This window comes from Tenrec ecaudatus, chromosome 14, assembly GCF_050624435.1.
Source record: "Tenrec ecaudatus isolate mTenEca1 chromosome 14, mTenEca1.hap1, whole genome shotgun sequence".
NCBI classification, from domain to species: Eukaryota; Metazoa; Chordata; class Mammalia; order Afrosoricida; family Tenrecidae; genus Tenrec; species Tenrec ecaudatus.
Window position 1 is genome coordinate 97,313,692 of NC_134543.1, and position 19,537 is coordinate 97,333,228.

Here is a 19,537-nt window from a genome sequence, read left to right on the forward strand (position 1 = left end):
GATTAGTGTAGGGTGTGGCCTAAGTCCCTCTCTTTGGAGACTTGAAAGTGCTTAAAGGTGGAAGCAGAAAGACCCAGCAGTGCCAAACCGCAGGAAGATCACCCAGGAGCAGAAGCTCAAGAGATAAGGCCGCACTGGACAGAGCCGGAATCCTGAGCTTGAACTTTTGGCCTCCTTAACAGCGAGGAAATGCCTTCTGTTTGTCAGAGGCACCCATCTGTGGCATGCTTGGTACAGTTACCGTGGCCGGAGTCAGTTCCGACCCATCATGACCCCGAACAAATGACCCTGGACAAAGACTCAGCCCAGCCCTGCACCCTCCCTCCCAGCGTTCTCATGTTTGCGTCCATTGTTGCAGCCGCCTTGCCATTCACCATGTTGAGGGCCTGCCTCCTGTTGGCTCCCCCTCTGCTTTCCCAAGCAGAAGGCTCTTCCTCAGGGACTGGCTTCTTCTGACAGCATGTCCAATAGTAACACTAGGAACAGAGACCCTCCCCAACCATGAAAAGAGAAGAGGCGTGAGGGCAAGGATTAAAAAGGACTGTCGAGATGCCTGGGGCCCTAGCGGTGTAGTGATGACACATTGCGCTGCTAACCTGAGGAACAGCAGTTCGAAACCACCAGCAAGTCCTAGGAGAAAGACAGGCTTGCTACCACTGTGAAGAGTTACAGTCTTGGAAACTCACAGGGGCAGCTCTACCCTGCCCTGAAGGCTCACTATGAGTCCGCATTGACTGGATGGCGGTGAATTGGATTTGGTTGGGTCAAAGGGCCTAAGGGAGAAACGCGCCTGGTAGTCCTCTTGGGTAGGTGCTGGACTACTAACCAACGTCAGTGGTTCAAACCCACCAGCTGCTCTGTGGGAGAAAGGTCATGGCTCTCAGCTCCAATCAAAATTATCGCCTCTGAAACCCTACTGCTGAGTGGCTTTGAGTCAGAATCTGCTCAATAGCCATTGGTTTGGGTTTGGGCTTCAGCTGGTTTCCAAGAAGCCTGATGGTGTTGCCAGATAAGTATCTGACTGTTCACTACAAGGTTGGGGGTTCAAACCCACCAGCTGCTCTACAGGAGAAAAATGTGGCTTTCTGCTCCTGTAAAGATTTACAGTCTCAGAAACTCTATCGGATCACAGAGAGTTGGAATGAACTCAGTGGTGTCTGTGAGGCTGGTCAAAATGCTGGGCTAACATTGAAGGGAAAGAAGTATACCGTGCCTGTGATAGTTACGTAAATGCACGTCAACTTGAAGATACATAAAAGTGTAGGGATGGTATTCAGCCTGCCAAACAGGTCATAACCTAAGGGTGTCTCCTTGTCGGTGTGGCCATCTCATCAGGAGGGCACTGCCACCCTTCTCTCTGCCGTCACCTTCCTGCCGGTGACCCTGATTGTTGCCCAAGTCCTGCGATGTGACCACCGCCCTTGGGTCCACACGTGAGAAAGTCTGGGGACTTTAGAGAAACAAATCCACAGAAACTCATGTATAAGAGAGAGTTTTATATAACGGTTAACTGTGCATCAAGAAAACATCCCAGCCCAGTGCTGCCCAAGCCCACAAGTCCAACATTACCCATTAACCCATATGTCCGACACCAATCCACAAAGTCCTCCTCCATCTCACAAAACACACACTATGATGCCAACTGCAGGAGGAAAGCCAAGTCAGTGAACATGTAAGCATCTCAGTGCTGGCAGGGGTCTCCATACGGCTGCTCCAGTACCCAGGACTGCATCGGGGTAGGTCCATGTGGCTTCTTGGGGATGTTGTGCAGGAAGTGAGCCTTGCCAGCTGAAGCAGGGAACTGGCTAAGGCAGCTGCACCCTGGTCTGATCATCAGAATGCAAGAGACCCAAGAACTCGAAAGGTGAGACTCGCTGAGCCATTTGTCTCTCCGCCCTTCAATTAACCCCACATGTGTTTATTGGCCAAATTGGCACAATAAAATAACTCAACACAGCTTTGCACGCACAGGCCTGTGATCTTCCTGCATTCTGCATCATTGCATGTGGCTGCATGAGTCTGAAGAGGGACTTTTTCTGCACTAGTGTCAGATTTACAGACTTGAGTTGGACTGTGCTAGGATGTTTTCTTCTTCTTCTTCATTTTAACAGTTTTATTGGCACTTAATCCACACACACAATTCAATCATTCAGTCATATCAAGAAGAGTTATACAATCATTACCACAATCAAATTTAGAACATTATCCTCCCCCCCCCCCCCCAGCCATGGTTAAATCACTTACAATGAGTTGTGTAATCACCATCAGTTTTGGTGAGTGTCCCTCTCTACTCCTATGTACATTGTTTGCTCCCTACCCCCCACCCTCCCTATCTCCCACCCCCACCTCTACCTCCCCTACCCCTTCCTCCCCTCAGTTCTTATCTCTGTGCCTCTACTCATTCTGTGCTTCACAAACTGGAAACCCCAACAGAAACAAACAAAAAAAGTGGTAAGGATAAAACGACAATACAGAGATAAACATACACATAGCGAGTAAGAAAGAAAAGACCACAGTGAATATTTAAAAGCCAGGAAAGAAATTTTTGTCATGGAACAAGCAAGAAATACTTGCACCTAGAAGAACCTCGCAGGGATCTGCCAGCGGTTCAGTCTGACTAGACACTCTGCAGAGGGGATTGGGGCTCCCGCTGTCCTCCATCGCCTTCTACAAATTGGGTACTCATCCTCTGAGCTCGGGTACTTTTTCCCTTTATCATCTTTGGATTTTGCTATTGTTTTCTTGATGTATAATGACTTCTTGAGATACAGCTCTTTCTTACCCACACAGGCATGTCACTGGATGTGTCTCTCTAGTCAGCACGGTGGAGCACAGTGGCCTGAGCAAATGACACCCCAGGGTCCCAGTGATGTGGTTTTAGTCTGGTGACCAGCAAGCAGGATGAAGTAGTGCAATCTACCCATGTTATCCTGGTGTTCGCTCCAGCACTGCCTGGAGCTTTTCTGGTGGCTTGCACTGATGCAGGTGGACTTGGAAGGATGTGCTGCCAGGAGGGGAAGCCGTAAGGAACAATAGAGACCGGCCCAGGTACGGCTGCTCAGAGGGAGAAGAAGGGTGCTGCGGGTGGCTTCCCTCGAGCGTCACCATCACAGAAGCCAGGGGGCAAGTCTACTGTGTGCTATAGGGCAGTGCTGACATGGGACTGACTCCAAAGCAGCCAGGCGGGCTAATGGGAGTCCCTGTGCCGTGTGACTGGTTAAGCACTTGACTGCTAGCCAAAAGGCTGGTGGTTCAAGCCCCGTCAGAGGTGCCTGGGGAAATGGCAGGGCAGTTTTATAAGCAACGGGCCTTTCCAACTTTTGAACCAGCAGTAGAGTCACAAGAGGAAAGCCTGGTCAATTGGACGGCATTTTAAAAAGTCGGTGAGGCAAATGAAATGATAAGGCGAAGGAACAACATGGAACAGCCTCTAAAGACAAAGACTATCACTATTTCCAGAGCTCTTCCTCGGGAGAAAGGCGGGGCTTTCTACTCCTGAAAAGAGCTACAACAATCTAGGACATTCCCAGGGGCGGTTCCCCCGCCCTGTGAGGTCATTCGAGGGCAGCAGCCACTCCATGGCAGGGACGTTGGCTTGGGTTTGTTTGGTTGGTTTTTGTTTGAAGAGATTTTACAAATACATAAACATTCATCCCTTAAGGTAAACAAAAGACGAGAGCTAAAGAAGAGGCCAAATGAAATCGTTTGGTTGATTAAGTATCGAAACATTTCTCACTCTTTTAAAAAAATCATTTTATTAGGGGGCTCTTACCGATCTTATGACAATCCATCCTTCATTTGTATTAAGTACATATGTTGCCATCAACATTTCAAAAATATTTTCTTTCTACTTGAACCCTTGGGTATCAGCTCATTTCCCTCCCTCCCCAACCCTCTTTTTAGAAGATATGAAAACCATTGTCTAAAGATCGTCCCTGCTCACCCATCAAACTAGCAAAATAAAAATGTTTTAAACGATAAACACTGTTCTCGATTTTGGCTGGTGTTGTGTTACATGAGACTTCTACACTACAAACTGTATAACCTTTTGGAAAGGCAATTTGGGGCAGGTAGCCGGGGCGTTTGAAAACTGCCTAGCCTGGAGCCAGAGACGGTTAACTGTCCACTCATTCCCGTAAAGCTAGGAAGTGGCCGCCTAGCTGGGGACTCCAGTCCTCGGCCCGCTTGCAGTAAGCGTTGGCGCCCTACCACGAGTCCCCATTCACAGAAAACAAACAGACGTGGTCGGTGTGTGTCACTTCCAAGTCGATGAGTTTCAGAAGCGGATATGCCTCTCAGCCCTCTTTCCCCTTCTATACTTGGCTTTGGAAGGCAGATGCTGCAGATGGTAGACTGACAAGCCTGGATCCCTGAGTCAGTGCAAGGTTTCTCAAGTGGATCATACCTCGGTTCTTGGCTTCACAAGAGAAAGAATTCACGCGGAAGCCCATTTTGTTATCCAAGTGGGTTTTGATGAAGGGCAGGGGACGTGTCAGGTTTAACAGTCTCGAATGGGTACATGCTATTTCAGGGAAGTGTGCTGTGCCGCGGACGCTGCGCTGGGCTCACCACGGGTCACCAGCGACCTCCCTCGTGGAACAGCCCACCCACACCCACATGTGTGGGCCTGGGAGAGGGATCCCAGGACCGAGAGGAGAGGGAGAAAGGGCAAGAAGCCTGGGGCCAGAGAGAGAGTGGCTGTGGCGGGCACGAGAGAGCTTCCTGCCTTTTTCTTGCCCAGCTCCTGGCTGGGGGAAGGCATTGCTTGACCCCATTGGTTGTGTTAAGTCCACATGGGTGATGTCATGGCCCCCCATCCTAGTTTGGGCCGCCTAGGTGCACCTCCCACCTGGCTGGGGCTTGCATGTGAGCATGCTCAGTTAAGGTCTTCATTGGTGTCTAATGGTGTCACTCTATTTCTTCCCAGCCTCTTTCATGGGAGCCTTTGCAGGCACGGGAGGGACAACCCCCTTGTCCCTGGATCTAGCTACCTATCGTGACCACATGGAAGACCACCCATCAAGCACTTGCACGAGCCAGCTGGGTGAGAGGTATAAAAGTAAATTTTTATTGTATTAAGCCCCTGAGATTTGGGGGCTTATTTATTATAGAAGCAAGTGGTTCCTATCCCTCTGATCTAGAAATTACAAGAAACTTAGAAGACTGTGTTCCTAAATTAATAATAACAATAATCCGAGAGACAAAGATGTATAGATGTGGAGAACAATGAGCACAACCCGATGGTGGGGATCACAACGGAAGCTGCAGAGGGCCCTGAGTCGCAGGAACGGGATGTGTCACGCAGAGGACAGAAAATCGATCGGGCAATTGTGCAGTAGTACAAATCCTAATCGTTCTCATTGGGACGAAGGATGAACAGCAGTTGAAAAGAAAACTCATCAGCAAGCCCTGTGTTTAGCAAGTGTATAAACTGAACCATCTGTACAAACATTTCTAAAGTGGTTGCTGGATAGGGCCTGGCATGGAAATACTTTGCTAATTGTGAGCCGAGGGTAATCAGCCTTTTTTTCCTAAGAAAGCCTTGGGCATCTGATTAAATTGCCAAGGTCTTGTTTACCTTTATATCTAGATTTCTCCCATGAAAAAAGGTCCCCTCGCATCAGTATCTTAAAAACTCTGAAGCCTTTTCTCCTCTTCAAAACTGATCGCTCTCATCATCCTAGCAGATAATGATGGTAGTTAGTTTCAGTAGGTCCAGCACAGAGAATGACTTGATATGGCTCTTCTTAGCACAGTATTTGTGATTACTACCATGCCAATAAGAGATGTTTGTGACCCACCAAGGGGATTTGGCTAGCTTGCTAATAAATAAGAGACAGGGCACTCATGTAAGGGACCATGCAAAGAAAGTGTGTGGAACTCTTAGGGATTGGTCAGTGTGGTAGTTACATAATCTGTTGTCAATTTGAGACCAAAGAGTGAAGGGGTGGCGTTTAGTCAGTCAATCAGGTCGCAGCTTGGTGACCTCAGTTGGAGGCACTAAGGAGATAGCTCGCTGGAGGCGGGACACATGCTCACTCCCTGTGAGACATTAATGACAATGAGCCTGAGGGAGCTACGCTGATGCAGCCAGAGCTGTGGAGCCGGAGGAGCCACCTGGAGACCCTGCCAGCGCTGAGATGCTTCCACCGCCCACTGGCCTGTGATCTTCCTGCATTCAGCATCATTGCATGTGTTTGGTGAGTCTAAAGAGGATTTTATAGATTGGTGTCAGACATATGAGATAGTATCAGACTTATGGACTTGATCTGGACTGGGCTGGGGGTTTTCCTCAATAGTCCACTGCTCTTGTATATCAAGCTTTCTTAGACACATGTGAGTGTCCTTGAATTAGTTTCTCTAGTCTACCCGGACTCACACAGTCAGTTTTACCATCGCCACTAGATTTAAAATGAGTCCTCTCAGAAGCGAAGGCAGGGGAGCTCACTATCATGAAGAAAGAAGAGCCAAGAGTGGGGTGTGTCCTTTGGGTCCTAAGACTGCTGCATAATCAACCAACCACCTTGACCCAGGAGACACAGGTCAGGGAAGCACGGGCAGCAGAGGCAGTCGGCCCAGAAGCACACAACAAATGGAGGACTTCCAAGCCCATAGAAAGAGGATGCTGAATGCCTTCAGGCCGGGCTTACTCGCAATGTAGGGTGTTTTCTGGGAATTTGGGGAGGCAGGTTTGCTGACCCAATTGGGCTAGAGCTGAACGCTTTCAGGCTGATGTTATTGGTGGAGTTGAGTGCCTTTGGGGCGTTTCTGGGCAGTGATTTGTAACATTGCTCAAGCAAGACTCAGGCCAAGGAACCACATGGCTGAGAGGCTGTAAAGCAGAAAGAGGTTTGCCTGCAGGAACACCTGACAAGAGGCAGCCTTGACCAAAGACCTGTATCCTGAGCATTTCTGATCCTGAATTGTAACTTTTTTTTTTAATTCTAACTTTTTAACTTGCCTATTAAGCCCCTCTATTGGGAGTATTTTCTGTGAGTTCTGTGTGGCCATTGCAGCAGATTATAGCCTCCAGCAGAAAAGTGCAGAGTGTAGTGGGAGAGACAGTTGGTGTCAGAAGTTGTTAAGGTCGGAGGATGGAGGCATGCCTGACCTCTACTTCATAGGAATTGGCCAAAAGCTGATGTTGTAATTGTTCTCCTTCCCCTTTGTTTAATCAGACGCCATCCCCACACACTACTACTGGAAGTTGTGTTTAAAATGTATTTACATATTGCTCATAGTTTTCAAATGACTTTCACGTGCACAGCCACTATTTTGCAAAGTTGAAATCCCCACCTTCCATTGCATTTTATTGACTGTGCATTTGAAATGTACATTTAATACTCGATCATTTTATTTATTTGAAAAAATAGCAATCTCAAAAAGGATCATCAAGTTGGGGAAAAACAAACAAACAAACAAACAAAAAATCTGCTTCTACTTGACTATTATATTAGGCAGGATAGGCTAGATAAACTACAGCAATAAAATAACCCTCGAATCCCAGTGGGCACAAAAATGGTACCTTTCTCTTATCCTTCATGCTTTGCCAGGGACTCTACTTCAGATAATTATTCGGGGATCCAGGATGACAGAAGCTCATCATTCTGTAGCTGCACTGTCTGGGACAAGAAGTTCCCTCAACGGGAACAAGGACAGAGATCATGGAGAAGGGCACCGGGGCATTTTCTGCCCTAGCCCAGAAGTGGCCTACCTCATTTCTACTTCTATTTCACTGCTCTGGATCTGTCACAGGGCCCATCAACCCAGCACCTACTGCAAGGACAACTCCCTCTCTCATCCTGTCTACCATTGCAGGGCCGGACTGCCTGTTTCCCACTTCTGCTTGCATGTGTCCAATCATGCCCCTTTCTGACATTGCACCAGGACAGGGGCCGTGCTGCCACAGCCTGCTCTCAGACCCAGGAGCCATTGCTCATTGGCCAGGGCGCTCCTTTCTGCTAAGCCCTTCGGAATCCTCAGCACAAGTGGCTGCTCAGTACCATCACAGGAGATGAAGCTTATCGACCGTTCCCTGCTGAAGACTTTCCACAGACTTCTTGGACATGGACAGCGTGGCTCCATCTCTGTTGTTTCACTTCAGGGATAGACAGGAGATCAGCAGACTCTTGGGCACGTCTCTTCTCATACTGTGTTTACAAATACCCAGTCTGAGGGCTCCCAGGCTCCCAGTAGTTCCCCTGCAGTCTCTGGTTGGGGTCAGAACAATCAGAGGAAACATGACTTCCTTCACAGCGAACAGAGGCTGCCACACATAGAAGGAAAGAACAGGATTTTTTTTTAAAGTTAAAAAACAGAAATGTAAATCCTTCTGATCCAGGACTTTGGAATGGATCAGTAGTGATTTCTTCAGCAGATTTCACTCCTGGACCTAGGAAGGGAGTCTTTCTTCTCTACTCTCGATGACAAGAAGAGAGCAGTCTCATTAAAAATAATACTCATTTTTTAAAAAAGTAAATAATAATGCTCCTTAAAAAATAGACAGTGGCCCTTTCCTTAAGAATTAAAGGAGTACAACCTCACCAGGAAAATCCAGAATGTTTTCCCACCCAATAAGCATGGCTTTGCTCACCATTGTCAGTGTCTTAAAAGTCCCTGGGTTCTCTGGTAAGAGACGCGTCCCAGATTAGAGAAGTGGGCAGGCTGCTGGCCCATGTCCTTGTCCCTTATCCTTGCTAAACTGTTTCCCAAAACGTCTTAAAGACGGCATGTGTACAAAATGAGGATCTGTTCTCCCTTCGCCAAGAGTCAAGATGTCTCCACCGACAGACGGAAGTTGTCACTACTGCTGCTGCTTGGAATGGGGTCAGCAGACGACAGCAGGGTCACCCAGGGCCAGGGTGGGTGGGGTGTTGATCAGGAGTGATCGCACGCACGTGACCCGCAGCCAGAAACAGAAACAGAGCAGCCTTTGTGTGCTCCTGGTGCCGCGAGTGGCAGTCCTGAGGCTGCACACAGGGAGCACAGCGGGACCTGACACAGGCCCCCAGAGAGGACGCCACTGGAGGGAGCTTAACTCTCTGTTGCTTGTGGAGGAAAGAGTTTTAAAAGAAGAAATAAAACTGCCTTGGATGCAAAGGGCTTAAGTGGAGAGCAAATGCTTTGAAAATGATGAGGGCAAAGAATGTACAGATGTGCTTTACACAATTGATGTATGTATATGTATGGATTATGATAAGAGTTGTATGAGCCCCTAATAAAATGTTTAAAGAAAACATCACTGCCTTGGCACTCCTGTGCCAAGTGTGGAGTTGAGAGGCGGCTGAACCAACTGGGAGTCAGGGGGGGTTTCTGGTAGATGACCAGACAGAGCTTTCTAGGGATCCCACTCTCTCAACTCCCTGTGCCTAATCTCCCCCCTCCCCCCCCTGGATGACTGGACCAGAGGAGAAGGGACCGAGCAGCCTGGATTGCTCCTTCCTGACCATCCTCCCTTCCTTGGGGGTGAAGGAGGGTGCTGGTTGGTAGCACACTGGCAGAGGGAAGTTAGCAGGCTGCTGACTCAGAGCCGCCCCACCCCAACCCCACCCCCACCCCACCCCCACCCAAGCCCCTTCATTTACTGTGGGCACCACGCACTAACAGCAGCCCAGGTGCAGTATCATACACAAGGGGCGCAGGACCCACAGGCTAGCCATCTCCCGGCCCCGTCCATCCATACTTGTGAGTTTGAACCCTATTCACAGCCACATTGAGCAAGCCGGTGGTAGTCTGCCTGCCCCCCGCCCCCCCTCACACACACACCATCCTGCATTACTCAGTGCACAACCCTGCCCTGACACCACGGTGCCCTTCACTCAGCCCCACCTGTGCCCAGAAATTAATTGTTGGCTTGGCCCTTACTGAAGTGAGCTGGTCAAGTTTCCAGAAAGCCCGCGGAATTCAAGTACCAGACTGACAGGAGGCATAAAGGAAAAAAGGCTTAGTTTGCCCCTCAAGGCCTGGTTCCACGGGCCTCCTTAAGGCAGAGTTCAAAAACCAATGCAGCGGTGGGTGGAAGAGCCTAACAGCGATGCTCTTCATTCCTCCAATCGTTGCTTTCACTCTTCCCTTCCCCCAGGGATGTCTAGCACCTTTCAGGCATCTAGTTCTTTGCCGGATATGAGCAAAACTGGTGGGTGATACAGACTGGTTCCTGCCTTCCAAGAGCCTCTCAGTCTATCAAGCTAAGCAAGGCATCGTTCACATGATACTGCCCATTGGTGGTCAAGAACGCGGTGTGACTTGTGCTGCGGACGTGATGACTGTTCGTGGGCTCACACGTCACGATCGCAAGGAGGGCGCAGGATCAGGCGGCAGCCTGGTCTATGGCCCATGGGGTTGCTCTGAGTGGTACCTAACAGCGACAACGGTGAGAGGCGAGAGGGATGCCTGCTGGTCCCGATGACAGAGAATCCAGTCTCGCAGGTGACTGCCGCGTCACATCTCCTCTGTGTGTCACGGAGGCCTCGCCAAGATGATGCATCCGGAATGGGGCTAAGCAGCAGAACCCTGGAGGGGTCCCGAGCCCTGGCGCCCATGTCAGAGGCCTGCTGACCCTAGCCTTGATCTCCTACAGGGAGGGGTGGTGGGTTTGCATGAGCCCACTGGAGTGTATGTGTGTGCGAGCACACGCACATGTGTGGTCAGTACTTTTGAAACCGGGGCCGTGTTCAGAGGCACTTGGCAAGTGCACTGGTGTGTTAGAAATGAGGTTGTCACCAGGCACTGAACCGGCTCCACTTCAAAGACAGAACCCCCGGCAGAACCCTGGGCTCACTCACGTGAAGATAAGAGCTGTTGCATGGACTGCGCCCCGTGGCTGGGCCTTCTGCCTCCCTTCCTCCCTCAGCCGGAGTCTCCTTTGGCCACAGGCCACACCTCCAAACGTCTGCTTGCTTTACTCCCTCTCATTCTGCACGGACCTCCAAGACACCTTGCTCAGGACACACACACACACACACACACACATACACACATGCACACACACGGACCTCCAAGACACCTTGCTCAGGACACACACACACACACACGCACACGGTCTGGTCTGGATTCATACAAGGGCATCCAGGTGCCTTGCTCCCTCCGGCTGTATAGGATAGAAGAATGGCAGAGGTGTCGGTAACCCAAAATACCCTGCATGGACCGGGCCGGGCTGCTAGCGTGGTTTCACTTTGCAAGTGCGCCCATGGAGCGGTGTCTCTGAAATCAAGAACAGAGAATGAAACACCCACGGGCCTCGGCCACTACGCCTTCCTCCTTGACGCTGCACACAAGGGTGAAATCTATAGGCAGCCGAGGCCACGTCTTGTGGAATGAGGAAGGTCAGGAGCAGAATGAGGAAAGAGCTTGCTTCGGTTAAGTTGTTAGAGGGTTTGTTCTCTTTGCTTTTTCCTTTGCAAACGAGCTGTAGTCCTTTAACCCAGGGGCCAAGGGGCAGATTCAGAGATTCGATGAACGCCCAGTAACGAGACACAAAGATCCTCAAGTCTGAGCATACTCAGCTGTTAATGGGAAAAAAAGGTCAGAGGTTCAAATCTACCCAGAGGCACCTCAAAAGCAAGGCCTGGTGATCTGCTCCCAACGAAGTCTTCTGATGACTTACTGTTCCTGGAGGAGAGGATCCAGAGGTTGCTTCCGCAGAATCTCAAGCCTGGAAGAAACTGCTGGGCAGGTCGCAGACATGTCACCTGGTCTATGACATTTGACAGATGAGGACACCAAGGAGTGGGAGGTTAGGTCATTATTTGACCCCAAATCATCACCAGTGAATGGGTGCGCTTAAGCATCCATTTCCTTCTTCCCAGTTGGGTGGGGTTCCCCATGGATATTCTGTAGGGCCAGGGGTCCTGGGGGAGTCCTGGGCTGAGATTCGCACTGTCAACATTTGGAAACCACCAGCCACTCCGTCTATTTCTAAAAGCATTCACCGTCTCGGAAACCCACAGTGACAGTTCCACCCGGTCCTACAGGGTCTTATACATTGGCATGGGCTCGATGGAATCGAGTTCCCTTGGGTTTTTGAGGGCAAAGAGCGTGAGGTCTTTTGTTCTGTATCTTTGGGTGGTGCCTTGCTCCTCATGAGGGAGCGGACTCATTGAGTGGACTCCAGGGCCAGGGATTGGTCTGGTGTCAGCGACCAACCCCCCTACAGGGAAGCCTGGAGCCAGGGGACCGCGGAATGGCAGTAAGGGCAGCAGCTGGTGAAGACATTGCTCATGTCCACCCTGTCTGCAGGGCACGCCAAGTCCCCGTTTTAAAGGACAAGACATCTCCCAGGAAGCACAGCTTCGAGAGCAGAGTGGCCCCATGTCCAGTGGAGTCTCCTTTGAGCCAGGGTCTGGGTCCAAGACCTCTGGGAAGGAGAAAAAAAAACAACTCTCATGAAGTGCGAAGTGTCCTTGAAGGACTCATGAAGTACCACAAGCAGCTGTATCGAGTCTCAGTCAACCAGCCAGCTTTTCTTGCACTTGGCCGAGCGGGCTGTTGCTTCAGCTGGGGAGCAGATGAAACCACTACTGGTCCCCTGGGCCAGAGATGCGCCTCCTGAAGCCTAAGGAGATGCTAGAAGGGCAGGGAGGCTCCTTGGCCACATCCACAGCAGGCCAATGTTCACTCCCTGATATCTGAGTGGGGGAGGCCAGGAGACCCACCCTCCAGGTATATATACACACACCTCTCTGGCTTTTGTCTCTGTGTGTGTGTGTGTGCTATTGACTTCTTGTAAATTAAATAGGCACCCATAAGACTAACCTCTTACCAAGGCTGCTGCCTTAGGCTGCTGCTCTTGAACTCCTGGCCCACAGAAACTGTCAGCTAATATTTGTTGTTTTCACTGCTAAATTTGGGGATAACGTGCTATGCAGAATGGATGGCTAATAAAAGGGGTCCCTGGAGTATAGGGCTAAGAAATACGGTCTTGACCCAGTAGGCAAGTTTCCCAGCGGGGAGCGATGGGGGTGGATCTTTCAGAAAGCGTCCCCGGTCAAAGAAGAAGGGGCACAGCTGATGTACAGACTGGGGAGGAGGCTCCACAGTTGCCTAGGGAAAAGGCCCCACATTCCGACCAGGAGGCGAAAGGATGGAGAAGACAGTCACCAGAGACACGTCTGAGTACCAACGGTCGGAGCTGACTGATCCGCCAAGAACCAAGTGCAGCCATCCCAGTACTGGGATTAGTCACTAACATTTCTAAAACACTGAATGCGTGCTAAGTCCTAGTCTAGCACCTTCTAAATCCATTCCGACGCAGAGCAGACTCCTAGGACAGAGTAGTGTAGACCTGCTCCTTAGGGCTTCCAGGCTGCAGATCTTTACAGAAACAGACCGCCACTTTCTCCCACGGAGCAGCTGCTGGGTGCGAAACCCAGACCTTTGGGTTAGCAGCTGCGTGCTTCCAGCACTGTGCAGCAAGAGGTCTTAAGCACCTGCTGAAGCCCCAAACTCACTGCCATGCAGGCGATGCTGGCTCCCAGTGACCCTGCAGGACAGGGTCGATTTGCCCCTGTGGGCTTCTGAGCCTGTGACTTTCTCCCGAGGGGTGGCTGGTGGTTTCAAACTTTAGACCTTGCAGTGAGCGGCCCAACGTGTAACCACTCCATCACCAGAGCTCCTCTAAGCACCTTACACAAATTAACATAGTGACTCCCCGAAACAACCTGATGTAGTCAGCTAAAGATCAATTACAAACCGATTCCGTTTCTCAAATGGCAACTACATGGTGAGAAATCGACGTTCATTCAGCTGCACAGGCAGCAAGCACTGCTTCCCTGAGCCTGACCGCCCAGAGGCAGGACGGATCTCCCAGCCAAAGGGCTCGAGTCAGCTCAGGCCCTCAGATGCCAGCTGCAAGCTCAGGGGCCCCCGGGGTGCCCCCACTTCTGACCTGCTGCTGACACATTCAGGGGTTCCTTCTGCCCCCTTAGAATAACACACACACACACACACTACTGCGATCTGCTAGCTCGAATGACACCCTTAGGTTAGAGAATCTGCTCGACTGACTTACAGAACGAGGAAAGTCCTGTACTTCTGGTGACAGCTTTATTGCATATTACTGGTAAGTCGATTCTGACTCACGGAGACCCTTTGGGTGTTGTAATAGGGCTGCGCTCCCGAAGGTTTTCGGTGGTGGCTTTGTTGGAAGAAGGTAACCAGGCCTTTCTTCTGAGGCGCTTGTGCATGGACCTGTCCCTCCAACTTTGCTGTTAGCTACCGAGTGAGCTCACTGCTTAGTCTAGGAACACAGGAAGGCCCCATCTCATTTCAGCACAGAGGCGACACGTGCAGAGGTGCACGGGCCAGAGGGTCCGGCAGGACTCTCAGACACACATTGCTAGCCTTCACCAACCTGGAAGTCCACCCACGAGGCACCTCATTTGCATAAGCTCTTAGCTCTGTTCTGGAGGACTTATCAGGGATACTTATCACAGGGCTTTCCAGGTTCTCCCTCAGGAACCAAGGCCACCGACAGTTAAATTTCCCACCACAGCGGTGGGTGACTGTCTCATTTAATGACGGAGAAAAAGGAAGCCCAGAAAAGCTAGCAAGCAGCAGAACCAGGCTTGAAATCCCGCCTGCTGAGACTGACTCCTTACCAGTAGTACTGCCACTGGATGGGGCCTGGGAAAGAGGCGGTCCTTGTGAGCTCTGGGGCTCCTGGCTGGACATGTAAGCGCTAGAGAGCCTTACTTTAAGGTAGAGGCAGATAGATGGCTTCAAAGCTGTCACCCTTCCCGGTCACGCTCTGCTTCCCTGTACACCTCATTCTGCTGTTACTTAGGGGCCGTCAAGTTGGTTCCGATTCACAGCGACTCTGTGGACCAGAACAGGACAGAACGCTGCCTGGCTCCACACGAGCCTCTCAGCTGGTCACTGCTATTTGAGCCCATTCAGGAGCCACTGTGTCTTCTTTTCCAGGAACTTGCTCCCTTCTGATAACAAGCACACATGCACTGTGTGTGTGTGTGTGTGTGTGTGTGTGGTGTCGCATGGGCTGTAGAATCCATTCTGATTCAAGGTACCAAGAGGACCAAGTAGAACTGCCCCTCAGGGCTCCCAGACTGTGATTTTTACAGAGAAAGCTCACCAGGCCTGTCCTCCTGCAGAGTGACAAGTGGGTCCCAACTGCCAACTTCTGGGTAGCAGTCGAACACTTAGCCACCGTGCCACCTCAGGTCCTTTGTACCCCGGAGGAGTTCCTTAATGGGCGCTGCTTCATGGACTCAACTCCAACCCAGCATGTGAAATGTAAAATAACATCCGGACAGGGCACCAGTCCCGCTTCTACCACACTCCAGTAAAAATAAACTTCTCTGTCCAAATATAGAGTGGCTAGAAGTGCCATGTTTTACAAGAGGCAGCTAGTTGGCATTAAAAATAGACAGATCCGGGCAAGCGCATAGCATTTCCAAATGGAAGAGCAGATGGATGGGGTGAGCGCCCCTCAGGCTGACTTAGCTATTGGAAAGACCCAAATGGAAAATGATGTCCCTTTGCCGGACCTCAATTTACTTGTCTGTCACAATATGAGGGCCGATTCCATGATGCAGTGGAGCTCAAAGAATCCAAGGCTGGCCCTCGGTGAGCCAGTGAGGGCTTGGCTCAGGCCAGGCCAGTCCCTCACAGCTGAGGGCTAGTAGGACAGGACAAGGGAGGTCATTTCCCCCAAAGATTAGCTGAATTCCATCTAGAGCTCTGAATGTAATCCCTTAGTCAGGCAAGTCATAAATCCACAAGGGACTAAGTGTACACCAGGAAGGCCCCCTGCCACTGGCATGCCTCCTGAGATGCCACCTTGATTTTTTAAAAAAAAGGCCATCCTGATGGTGGAGCCACGTGAGAGAGAGGCCACTCAGGCGGCGTCCATCCTTGATGCTGCCTTGACTGTGTGTCGACAGTGGTCATGGCCTGGCACCTATTTCCTTCAACTCTGCAAGGCAGGCATCAGAAACAGAAGCGCCAAATGTATCCAACTAGAACTGTGCGGTGTAGCATTTGCAGTGACTGTATTCCCCCCTCCCCCCACCGGCCGGGAACTCAATCACCGGGCCTTTCTTTCAAGACACCCCTGGGCAGACTCCAACTTCTCACCTCACAGTGAGGAGGCAGTCATGGGCACCAACCAAAAGCCCCCGGACAGGCCTGGCTGTATGAGGGTAAAATCAACTAAGGCTGCTAGGGGACCAAGTCATCGTGCATGGCTACAGACGAGGTCTTGCATCTTGCTTTGGTCGCTTTAAGGCAGTGGTTCTCAACCTTTGGGTCACGACCCCTTTGGGGATCAAATGACCCTTCACAGGGGTCGCCCGATTCATAACAGCAGCAAAATGACAGTGATGAAGTAGCAATGAAAATAATTTTATGGTTGTGGGGGTCACCATAACATGAGGAGCTGTATTAAAGGGTCTCGGCATTAGAAAGGTTGAGAACCACTGCCTTAGGGTGTCTTCCAAAAAAATTGGCCCAATTGAAACACTGGCTTCAGAGGGGCTGTGCTGGGCCAGTTACACTTAAGGCAGAGAAGTTAGCTCAGAAGGCATGGTGATTCGGATGACTCTTTTTTTTTTTTAATCCTTAAGCAGTAATCTTGCTAGATGTTTTTTCAAAGGCAAGATGATCTCAAGGACTTATTTGCAAGAAGTTTTAAGAACATCGAAAAACTGCATTGGTTGTACACTGGTGCAGATAGGAACTGGAAACACAGGGAATCCAGGACAGATGAACCCTTCAGGACCAGTGGTGAGAGTGGCGATGCCTGGAAGGTGGAGGAAAGGAGGGGTAGAAAGAGGGAACAGAGTACAAGGGTCTACATATAACCTCCTCCCTGGGGGACGGACAACAGAAAAATGGATGAAGGAAGATGTTGGACAGCATAAGACATGACCAAATAATAATAATTTGTTGGACAGTGTAAGACATGACAAAATAATAATAATTTATAAATTATCAAGGGTTCATGAAGGGGGGATGGGGAGAGAGGGGAAAATGAGGAACTGATACCAAGGGCTCAAGCAGAAAGCAAATGTTTTGAGAATGATGATGGCAACAAATGTACAAATGTGTTTGACACAATGGATGGATGGATTGTGCTAAGAGCTATATGAGCCTTCAGTAAAATGATTTGAAAGAAAGAAAGAAAGAAGAGAGAAAAACTGCATCGGTGAGAAACAGGCCTGTCACAATACACCTGCTCGCTCTTCAAGGGTAGTGAGGGTCGTCCTAGGAGACTTTACCCAGCCCACCCTACAGCCCTGTTCTTGGCCCTGCAGACTCATGTTCCCCAAAGGCAAAGACTATTGGGGAGCATCATGACTTGAGTCCCTGGAGGATGCCAAAGCTGCCATTTGGCCTGGTATCGATGGCAAAGGGCGGTGTTCTTCAGGGAAGGCTTAGAGGTGGAAGCAGCACCTTCAGAAAGAAGGGTAGAGACCTATATGGAGGCGAGGTTGAGAAGTAACGGCTTCCCCTTCCGATAGGTGTGTCCTACATACAGATTCCCATGAGTTTGTAGTATTACTATTTGACTCACCCTCAGGTGTCACACAGGAGGAACCGCGGGCTCAGACTAGGGGTACATTCACCTTGCCCAAGATCATTCAGCCACGTCGAGGTCAGACTGACTCCAAAGCCTTTCCACCCCAGGAGCCCCGAGCCTCGGCTTTGCAGCTTTCTGTGGTTAGAATCACCTTTCCCTTTCTCAATCCTAAGAGGGTGAGTAGAATCAGGCTGGGGACCCTATCTGACCTCCTCTGCCTTCCCCATGGCCATGAGGCCGCCGTCAGACCTGCCTCCACCCTCCTTCTTTCTGTACCATTCTATGCTGGGAGCTGGGATTCACCGCAAGGGCCACCCAGAGCTCACCGACAAAACTCACAGTGATGGGGGTTTCTTAGGGGTGTCCCTGGGTGACGACCAGTCAGGAGCAGTAGATGGCAAGGATACAGTCATCAGTCTACGGGAACACCTCTTCTCAGCCAGAAGCCAAGTCTCCCTCCGGTCCTCAGCCTCTCAGCTGTGTGGTTCCTTGCCCAGTTCCTGCACAGATCAAGGAGTCCCCTGTGGCTCGGCCTCACAGTCCCCTGGTCTCCGCGCTGCTCCTCTGTCCTGTCTCAGTGTCCTTGCCTCGGCCAGGCTCCGTTGCTCTCTCCTGGAGTCTTCGTTTCACAGACTCTGGTCCCCATCTCCACCCCTTCAGACAGAGATCTCAAATGGGCGCGTCTTGCAATGTTCCTTTGTCTCCTGTGTCTGCGGTGACTCTTATACACAGAAGGATGGAAACTTTGAAGTCACCCCGTGGTCTAAAATGATACGTTTCCACCTTGATCCGGTAACAAGAGTACGCCCTCCAAAATGGCATCGCAGCCAGTCAGAGAGTCCCGAATTATAAGGAACTGTGGCTAGAAGAGCCTTACTGATGGACTACAACTCCAGAGATGTTCGGTATCTGTATCTGACAGGCTTTCTGGTTCTGACAGCTTCTCAGATCCATCGACAGGGGGGATTGACACCTTGGCTGCAATAATGGGCTCACACCTAAGAACCGTGATGCAGAGGGCCCGGGATGTGGCAGTGTTTCGCCCGGTTATCCACAGGGTGGCTGAGTCAGAATCCACTCGGACACCTAACAACACATCTCAGAGGGGCCAGAAGTCCTGTCTCCAGGCTCGTTCAGGAGTGGAGAACAAAAAAAGTTAGGCGCCATTTCCAGGGGTGGATTACCCAATAACCAAGGTCAGCACAGGGTTACTGCACTTACTTCTCTGTGGCGAACAATTTCACATTTTTCTCACATCACAGTTCTGCTTCTAGGCATGGCGAGCATCTGTCAGTCTCCCAACTTCACAGCACTTTCCAACAGAACCTCTGAAAAGCAACAATCCCCCAAAGGGTCCAAGTACCCAGTAAGGAGTACAGGCTTACATACAAATCTGTAGGAAACCATCTCCCATGGGCTTCACCACGGCTTTGACCTCTGCTGTGGTGAAAAACTGACTTACAGAGTAGTAAGCACAAACACCCCTGTGCGTACCTGCTACTGGGCAATCCAATCTGCATTTCTACCACACTTTGGGAAAAGACAAACAAACAAACAGACCAGCTTTGTTTTAAATGGTTTTAATAGAAACTGGTACCAATTGGCAGGGAGAAAGATACACATACTATCATATGCATGTGACAAACATACAGCCGAATACTCTGTACAGGTAAGCAAACAAAATCCAAAGGGCTGCCCTCCCTCTCCCGGGGAAAGAGTCCAAGGGCAGCCAACGTGGGGGGATGAGCCAAATGCTACATTCTCACTGGGTCTCCCCCTGGATGGCCCTTGTGGAGGATGGAGGCGGGAGGATCCTGGGCAATGCTTAAGGGGCAACGGGAGAGCCTAGGGGTCGCGACCCCACCCACCTCGAGCACCCCTGGCCCTGGATGCCAGCGCACCTGTGGATGAGCTCCCGTTGTTTTTGGTTTGTTTTCCCTTCCTCCATTCCTTCAAGACTCAAGTACCCACCAGCTGTAAGTTCAGCCACTGCCCAGAGCC